This window comes from Haliotis rubra, unplaced genomic scaffold (genome assembly GCF_003918875.1).
Source record: "Haliotis rubra isolate DU_JTF1 unplaced genomic scaffold, ASM391887v1 Scf2131, whole genome shotgun sequence".
NCBI lineage: Eukaryota > Metazoa > Mollusca > Gastropoda > Lepetellida > Haliotidae > Haliotis > Haliotis rubra.
The window spans coordinates 52,258-62,505 of record NW_025766150.1 but is presented as its reverse complement, the minus strand read 5'-3'; the positions used below and the strand labels follow the sequence as shown (position 1 = coordinate 62,505).

At 37.1% G+C, this 10,248-nt stretch overlaps 1 long non-coding RNA gene across 1 annotated transcript; it reads right to left on the bottom strand.

Annotated features, from left to right (window-relative positions):
• Window positions 1-1,470: 1,470 nt before the first annotated feature.
• Window positions 1,471-9,593, bottom strand: LOC124276806. Its single transcript, XR_006898663.1, has 5 exons — window positions 9,380-9,593; window positions 4,892-4,970; window positions 4,469-4,596; window positions 3,719-3,881; window positions 1,471-3,211 (listed from the first exon to the last, which is right to left on the bottom strand). It is a non-coding gene; the product is annotated as an uncharacterized LOC124276806 (long non-coding RNA).
• Between the last annotated feature and the right edge of the window lie 655 nt (window positions 9,594-10,248).

Genomic DNA, 10,248 nt, shown 5'->3' with positions numbered 1-10,248 from the left:
TTTATCGCTGATATGTACATGATGTAGTATCTCAATGTTGTCCTGCATCCTTAATGATCCGATATTTGTAACTCGGTGATCAACCATCATGACCCATGCCACTAACTTGACATGACTTACAAGCGTATGTGACATCGTTGGAATTCTACATTGCAATCTGATTATATTATCCAGAATTCGTCAGAGTGAAGTCCACAGTGAACCTCAATGGGAAACAGTCAAACCATTAAAATTGGGAAAAGGGACCCTAACTTAAATGCAGGAAAGAATCGGGACTTAGTATGCCAACGTAAAAGATATTCAACAATGTCAATCACCCTCCCTACATACGCTGTTGATTGTACACATTCTTTTTGAGAGAAGAATGAATGGTTTCCCTGGTCTCAATAAAATCAAGAATACGTATATTTTACCGGCATTTAAAGTAATATGTGGCTCGAAGAGGCAGGACAGCCAAGAACACAACTGCAACCGTGAACAAGCGCCATAGTATGTGTCTTGCTCGTCGGTTGTAGTCGATTGTAGGGCGACACTGCTACTCCTCGTCACGTATGCAGATACGGACTGCGTTATATAGTGAGCAGCGAGATTGTGGTGGCTTATCATCCCTGGTTTCCTCATGCCAAATGCGTTCGTGCAATTCGTTCATGTACCGAAAGGCGGAAGCAGATAACGATAGACAATGATAGTATTATTATTAATGTGACTGTTGTCGTTCAATGAGAGAATGAGCTTATTTTCTTCTGAAATTGGGCTATTCTGCTTACATGTACGGTTGTATGTTCATAATCTCTCTCTCTCTCTCTCTCTCTCTCTCTCTCTCTCTCTCTCTCTCTCTCTCTCTCTCTCTCTCTCTCTCTCTCTCTCTCTCTCTCTCTCTCTCTCTCTCTCTCTCTCTCTCTCTCTCTGTTTCCTGACCGTTTGTTTGTATGTGTCGATTGTGTGCATATTAACGTGTATCTAAGTTACCAAGTCTTAACACAGTCTCAACTGTGTGCATAGTCAGTTATACCTGCATAACTTTGGAAATGAAAGAGTCGGATTCCAAAATTGCGATTAACAAGGACCGTTGAATTTGAGAAATTCTGCTGTTACACGTGTTGGATGGTTTAAGGTGGGTACCAGGTCTGTTGCACCTGTGTGTGAGGTTGCAGCACACATCTTTACTCTCACCGCTATGTTGGTGGGGAAAACATGGCGACATCCATCTCTGACCCAAATTATTTTTTATCCCTGGTCTGCACGCTTGACGCCACAGACATCGAAGAAACAATATCTTCATCGTTTACCTTTAGTGATATCCTTCGGTATCCTGCAATAATTACTGCCATGAAAAGCACCCAGAAACCCAGCACTGGGCTAAATTATGAAATTATGAGTCGGTATTATTCGAAGGTGTATATATGACCGAACTTTAAACAGATGAACGTTGACCAACAGCTGTATTTTATAAAAACCCAAAGATAAATGTTATTGTACTCATAGATTTTTTTAAGCGTGTCACTGGCATGTTGAATGTCTTGGAAACACACCATGTAAAGAGTGGGATACATTGCATGCCAAATCATATACATAAAATGATGGTACTTGAATAATTGAAACCCCAGACTTGATAGAAATGTTGGGACACTACACATTTGGAAGTCATTTAAACAACGACCGTATTATTTTCTCAGACTGAGTAACTTTTTATGAACCGTTTATACCTGTATTAATTTATATATAGCACTGGGGTCCAAAGTCAGGGTAGTACTGAATTTTGAAAATGGCTTCATTTAATGCAAAACATCACGAATTTCTCTTTCCTTTCGTGACTTGGCTGCCAGTATAATGCACACATCTTGTTCACGCAATTCAAAATAACGTCTAGCAAGTCCAAATACTGACTTTCCATCAGTATCTTGTGTGACCTCCATGCACGAACAATTTATTCAAAGATCAACCCCGGATTTGATTCTACAAATTTCTCACGCAAAACTGTAGTCCAGTTCATTGAACGTTTGCACTGGTAGGTCTCTGCAGAACACGACGACCTAAAAGTGTCCCACAGATGCTCAATGGGATTGATATCTGGACACATGACTGGCCACAGTGGATGGTTTCAACAGCATTCTGTTGCAAGAACTGGGCTGACAGCACGTGCTCTGGGAAGCCTGTCATTCATAAACATAAGTCTTGTGACTAGAGGATGGTTATCAATATGTGGGTCTACAGCCCTCTCAAGGATCTCCTGATAATACCGTGGCCCATTAAGATTACCATGAATGGTGAAGAGATCAATCTTGCAACCTGCAAGAAAATGCATCCCTATACCATGCTTGATCCTTCACAGTAAACCGTCCCATGCATGATGGTGTGGGAACCAGAGCTCTTTTCCTTCGTCTCCAGACATGTGTACACCATATGCACCTTAGCCTCTGACAATTTCCACGCCGTGTGTGTAATTGTGGTTCTAAATATTCCATCATAATTGAAATGAGAGCGTGACATGTCATCAGTAAGATCGTTATTTCAACAATGTTGGGGGGAATTATATTTGTCCACAGTTGAGCGTGCATTGACTATATCTCCGGACCATATATTTATAATCTGTTAAAGAAATAACAGCACATTCATGCTGCAGATATCAAGTAAGTGTTGATCATAGCTTGCAACAATTTTTCACTCACTTGGTTTGTCGATAAGAGTTCAGGTATTGCAAAATGTTTCACCCCGCACAGTACACACACCTGATAGCATGTGAAACTATAGCGAAAGTTTCTATAAGAATTCAAGGTTGTTGCACAAACATATTTCGCATTCAATTTATTCAGTGGCACTATATGTACATAGGAAAGTATATCTGAAACATGTTTTGAATTATCCACAAATAGGCATTGAGCCTTTACATTTCAACCACCACTGTATCATGAAGGATGTATGCGGAGGAGGAAAACCACCTCACAATACGGTGGAGGGTCATGTTTAACAGCCTCATCATAAGACGGTGGGGGTGCAGAACCCATGTGATCAGGGACAGGATGTAGAGAGAAAACGTTGTCATTAGATGCATGGGAACCATTATTAATCCTGTTGAGATCTATTGGACTTTGGTCGTCTCTGTAAGATTTTCTTCTTCTACAGAACACACATGAAATGAGGATGATTATCAACAGCACAATTATGCTAATGACTCCTCCAATGATGGGTCCAACGTAGCTGGTATTGAAATCTGTAATGAATATGGAAATAGTTAGAAATCCCCTGCGCAAAAGAATACAACTAATGTCACTTCTTACTGATGCATAGATAACTAAATGTAGCCATCGGCAGGTCATTGCAAGCGATGCTTCATCTGCCAAAAGGTCCTGGCATTATGTTTAGTAGTTTCTGTTCCTAATATGTACATGTGAGTTACAATACGTGTGTTCGTGTGCGGCACAAGAATTCCATCGAGGGCTTTCAGGGTAGTTGGTATTTTCTTTCTTACAACCACTGGGTATTGTTTGATGGCTTCTTTTAAAACGGGAAAAGAAATGAAAAATATATTGTCGTTTCAGATTAAGACGGAAGTAGATTCGAAGACGTCAAGAACGTGAACATAAACGTAAAATCATTTCAGCTGAATTGTACGTGAATGTTTACGAAAGCCTATCTATTGATTTTCTAGATGATATTCCAGTGGTATTCTCATCGTTTGTTCATATTCGAGGGTTTAGTAACACCAACGGACACTTACACACAGGGGCTTTTCTTCGGAAATATAAAATTTGAATCCTAAGTTGGTCCTTGAGCATCTGAGTGGAATTTCACGAACATAGCTTGGTCCTGTAATTTCTGCTTGTTTGGGCCAGTGATGCTGCCACACCAACGGCCGAGAAACGGCGCTGAATCATCTTGACCTAAAGCAAAGTGTAAACAATCCACATTCAATCCATATTCTGAGTAATTATGCCAAGAGATAACAAAGCGTAATCTTTGTCAGTGCAAATCCCACTTAGATAATTTATATTGTTATGATTTTTTCAAATTGATACCATAAAGCCTCTACAGTTTGTATACAGCTAGTACTGTTTAATTAATGTCAGATCTTTTTACGCCAATACGATAAATATCAGCTAAAAGATCTGAGGACATTTCGTAGGTAGCGTGAGAAATGTCTCAACATGCAATCCGCGATTATATTCATGTACGTGTCAGCGAAGCATTCAGACATCTATCCATGATATTTGTACCTCGAAAACAAACATAATGGGGGCGTAATGAGCGCCAAAATTAAAACTAACCACGACCGTAATCGGACCTTAGATTGTGACCAGATAAACCATTTTACATGGCTGCTAAGATACATGAAGTGCCTAGCATTTGTGTCAAACAAAGGAACAGCTGAAGATGTAAATTAAATAGGCCGAAAATAGTTACGTGAAACATTTCGTACGTCATTTGTTAGTTAAGAGTAGAGCACTAAAGTATTTCTTTTCAAACATACCATCATAAAGTTGAAGACATAGTCGAAGAGACAATTATCGTCATATTCAAGATGGAAATTCTTCGTGTGAAGATCAATCACATAACCTTCAGATTTGGTCTGGATCATCCATCCACGAGTTCTCATTGCTAGCAAAGACAGAGATCAGGGTGAACTGGCACTGAATAAAAGTTTGTTGAAACGCAGACGCATGTGTGAAACGACTTAAACACAAATGTAAGTGTTGAAGTGATACATGAGAAAAGACAAATGTCATTTTAATACCATGTATAGTACCTTTCAATATCCATTTGTTATTTGGTTACATCTGTGGGTTACATATGTTGCAAAATGGAAACAGCTGAGTAAGAAATAGCTGAAAAAAACATTACTTGTAGTAGTAAGTGTTTTAATTGTTCTGGCAAATACGATTGAATGCCTTACTTTGGATAATCCCTCGGATAATTTGTTGATTGCACATATACTGCTCCAAAGTCACTAACTTCTAAGTTTTCATCAGGTGCTGAAAGACCACAATATTATTTAATTATTATATGTCGTCTTATCATAATAAACATGATCAGATAATTCAAAATTAACATAAGATATTGATTAGGAACCTGATAATTTACTACTGTTACAACATTACTGTGCATCTATACATGGGTGTGAACAGAGACAAAATTGCTACCGACCGGTAGCCTCTCTTTTTATTTTATATATATCGGTCCTCGCGAAGCTACATGTAGGTATACAATGTACGGCTCAAAATTGGTCCAACGCTTCTTCGTAAAGTTAGATATTCACATACAGTATCGATGTATTGTCATCAAAGCTGAATTAATTTTACTTATACAATAATGCTTTTTGTATTAAGGAAAGCATAATGTACTTCTGGAGATCTGTGATGTGGTGATGTAAAGTGAAGGTATATGTGATGCACGAGGTCAGATATACATAATAGTTAGATGGATAGCCAGGTGATGTTAGATATTTCTGCAGGACAGATGCGTATAGATTTTCTATTCAACAATCGCTCTTGCTGTTTACTGTTTCTACATCAGAAAAAATATCACAGCTTTACTTAAATGACAAATACATTCCCACCTAGCTACTTTGCAGATGTTGATGCTTGACCACAATTAAACTGAAAAAGCATAAAACACATAGCCTAAAATGGACCATATCGAATTGCGCACTAAAGGATACACGTCTTCTTTTCAATTTGCTTCTTGTAATCATAAACAGGACATCATTGAAGCCAGTTTATTCTCCTCAGTTCTTCGTATGCCGTCCTCACTGTGAAGAAATCTATTTATTTGGTTTGACAATCGACTAAAAATGTCACAACAAATTTCATGCATCATCACATAGAACTGCCGACGGTTTTTACATCAAATCAACATGTATGAATATGATATAAAACCTTTGATAAACGTAAAATAACAATCACTTGCAAATAAAGGGCATCCTAGCCGATTCGTTTAACAGTTTCTCTCACAAAACCCGTTTACATAATTAGTTTCTTGGTCTCTTGGTTTATTAAACATATGATTTTGTGTTTTGGCGACGGATTACTGTATTGATATTTTGCGACACTCAGTTAGAGGGGTCACGAGTGAATAATTTGCAGTGGACAATTTCAAAATTGTATGGTCATAGTCCAGATGCCATGGATGTGAGGTCACCATACCATACCACCACACCAGCAGAGTGTCAGCCCTTCGACTTGCCACCCACGTAAGACTTCAAAGTAGTATAACTGAAATATTTTCCCCATGCTTCTTCAGCTTCATTCAACAGATCCACACAGTTTAAGTTTAATTGTATTGTTGTTCTTCATATTGAGATCGTCAGCAAGCTCCCAACATTAACAAGAATCGATGTTCTGTCCAATACACAATAGTTACCAATAACTTATCCTCTTTACCGAGAAGATATCGTTTGCGTGTTAGAGTTCGTGCCTAATTCTATTGATCATATGTAACTCGTCAAGGTGGTACCAATGAGACGCGTTCAATGTAACATATGTACAAGCTTAATTTAAACTAAAAGCTAAACAAATATGACTGAATACACTTATTACTATCATGATTACGTATACCTAATCCTGGCTTCACAATTATCAATATTCTATCTTTTTGTAGGATATCAAATATTTTTTTTAAGGAACCACAATTCATCGATAATCACTCTTTGCTCTGTAGTTATCGGACATTACGCTAAAACCTTCCGGAGAGCTTTTTACGACTTTTTACCTTGACCCAAAACATATCATAATACTTTAGCGATTCTAAGGAAAATATACTATTCACACTTTGCTAAGGATCAAATCATGGATTCAACAGAAAACTGTGATGTGGGGTCATATTTGGTTTAAATATCTAAGCTTATTGTAAACATGGATCTTGTTGATCCCATACCTGCTATTGACAGGTGTTGTGTACTTGTCAATAACTCGTTCCATGATTTGCAAAATGGTTGATTGTGCCATTAAAACCATTTTATGATTATTGATGTATCAAGTGCATAAGGTTAGATTAAAGAGATTGTTTGCCTAACGAGGGGTTACCGTATTGTTATTTATCCAGTTTTAAATGGCTACAATTTCAAATTATATATCTACGTTTAAGGAAAGTTGTGAATTTATGTGATCCTTAGCAAAGTGTGAGTAGTATACATATCCCTACTAGCCATAAATGAATTTAGCGGTACACGATATATTTGATACAATGTTAGTGCATACTAGTTTTCTCTATGTTCACCAGTTGTGCTGTTCATATGGCCGCAATGCTACCAGACAACCCGGCCATGTCAATATAGGCCAAAGTCATCGACAGGACATTAGGTTATCAGGTAGTTCGTGTGTGATGTGATATCTGGAGTCTTTATCAAAACAAGTCAATTTGACAAAGTGAATGCCTGATATTATATCTAGAAGAATTGTACTAAGAGCTAAGAACTGCAATTAGAAAAACTACAATTAGATGCCTAAAAAAATATATGACATTTTGTGGATCTGCAGGATGAGTGAGTCAAAGTAAAAGATGTTCATTTGGACGCAGGCAAAACCAGTAAATTGGTGTCTTGCACAATTTTGTATAATATAACACTTATAAGATTAATTCCTTTTTTGTCATTTCGAAGTTTCTATTCATTTCTTCTTGACACTTAGATTATTTGCTCGTTATTTAAATTATTCAACAAATAAGTATTGGACGTAAATAAATGTTATTTTAATCATTATCATTGAATGAAAACATTGAAATAACAAGGAAATAATAGACATAGCAAAAAATAATTAGAAATCCGAGAAACAAAAATAAAATGAAAAATGAAATGTCTAGAAAATGATTGAAATAAGTAGTAATCATTATGTAATAACAATTGAAATTACCATAGTCTTTGAATTATGAAGAAAAAAACGAAACTCACCAGAAATAGAACATATAGGAAATTGAAATGAGACGAGAAATACTCGATAATGTAGACAACATTAGGCTTTCTACAACACTGCACTTAAAATACGCGTAACGTCCAATTTCTGCACATTTTTGTAAAATAATAATACATCCATAGAAGGGTATAATACAGTAATAATCAGTGGTGAATCTAAAGGCGGGATTCATTTGCTTTTCCCCCGGTGGTTACTGTTATTGAGCACACAAAAGAATTATTCCCATTTCAAGTGTAATTTACCAAAGACTTCCGATGTTTTTTTTAACGCTGCACTCAGCAAGATTCCAGCTATAGGGCAGCTATAATTAAGGTAACAATGCAATAGCATGTGTTTACATTGTTGTTCGATTATTTAACTTAACAATTTTTTAAAAAAATATCCTTCAAGTCATAATTACAGTTTCATTTTAAAAGCTTGGAAATTGTTACAACAGTGTAATCAAGCAGCGACGTTGTTTTATAAGACTGCTGTATCTACAAAATTCATAGGTCAAAATATGATTAATTATATGTTGTCACAAGAAAACTCAATATTCAATATAATTCAGAAAATTAAAAATAGATGGCTTTTATAGGAATACACACCGAAGGCCAAAAGTCCGAATCAATGACAACTGTTCTAATTAAACCCCACCATTTGCAGATCAAGAGTGAGTTATTGTTGTTGCTGTTGTTATTATTATTCCACTGGGCGTTCAATATTTCCTCCCAACCAAAATTATATCAAAGGGACAAATCGGGACGTGATAATCAACATCACATTACTAGTAAAAATATAGTAAAATGACAGTTAATTAATCGTGTCTTTCCATCCCATGAATTAGGTATACCAACTTAAAGAAGCTGATAGGAAAATAATGCTCACGCTCATGTTGGTCTCATATATGGGGTATGCGTCATGTTACCTTCCGCCTCAACCTTTGTCTCAACACAGTTCAAAAAAAAGGCCCTTAAAAATTAAAACGGGCGTTATTTTCGCGACATACTCATTTCTACAGAAAAGAAACATTCATAACTTGAGTTTTTTTATGTGTTGAATATATGTCGAGTCCGCCATATTTGTTTTAGTGGAAGCCGCCATTGTACAGTCAATATCTGGGTCAAGCCTATAGCACCAGGGTAGCATACCAAGGGAACCAAGACTGTTACAGTTCTATGAAAAGATCATTGAAAACAGTGATGTCATCAGGTGTTCCGAAAAGGGTAAGCATAGAGTGCTTTACCTGAATACTAGTACCCAATCTCACATAATTTTCACCAAAACGCTAAGTCATTTTTTTTTCTATCGCACTAAAACTATTCACGCATTAAATAGACATACATGTAACCAATTATCATGAACATTTCCTATATGAACAATACTATAGCTAACACAGTCGGATGTATGCCTTGGTGTTGTTTGTATACATATTTAATCCAAACGTTTTGTACGCACATATATATGACCACAGTATAGGAATTAATGCTACATACCAGGTGCTTTGACCAGTGATCCTAACAGTATAGCACATAATCCAAGCAAAATCTGTTCCTTCATATTTGACTATATCGTGTCATATTTTCTCGTCCCTATTTTCTTGATATAGTCACTGTACACTTAACGCATAGATAAGTTGAGACAGTGGCTGTTGGTGTGACCTAGAAGTCTGGGCTTGTCAACCTGACAGTGCTGTTCAAACACAGGTTCTCGGTGATAAATCCACAGTTGTGCGGCGTCAAGGTGCAGGTACTACAATATAACCCACGTTTCAAAAACTGATATTTAGAATATTCATTCTCTCACTGAAGGAAATAAATTCTGATTATATTGGAACGTTCTGTAGTTATACAAAATTCTCTTTTATTTAGGAGTCACATTGACACTACAATAGCTTAGTGATATTTTACAATCTACGAATGTGATTGATTGACAGACTGCGACTGCCAAATGAGGAGACGTGCGGCTGCGGTGTAGCTTACTGGTGAAATCATTCGTCCGTCATATCGAATACCCGTGTTTCGTAGCAGCGTGGATAGACGCTTTACTGTATTACCAACCTAACAAAAAGCCGTTTCTGGATGACGCATAATCACACACTGCATCCTGAATACCATGGTTTAGTGGAGAGATCCAGATAGCAGAATTTCGGTGGTTCGAAGCTCGAGATACCCATTCACATAAGGCGGACATTTAGAATGCCATTACTGACGTTACGGTCTAGATTACTAGATTACCACACAACATCTAGGTAGTCCCGTGAGTACTTGGCCGATCCTTCCAGATCAGCGTGGGTGAACGTTATGTAGAGAGCCTGTCAGAATCTTTTGCGTAGATCATTATTATTATATTATTGTATTATAGG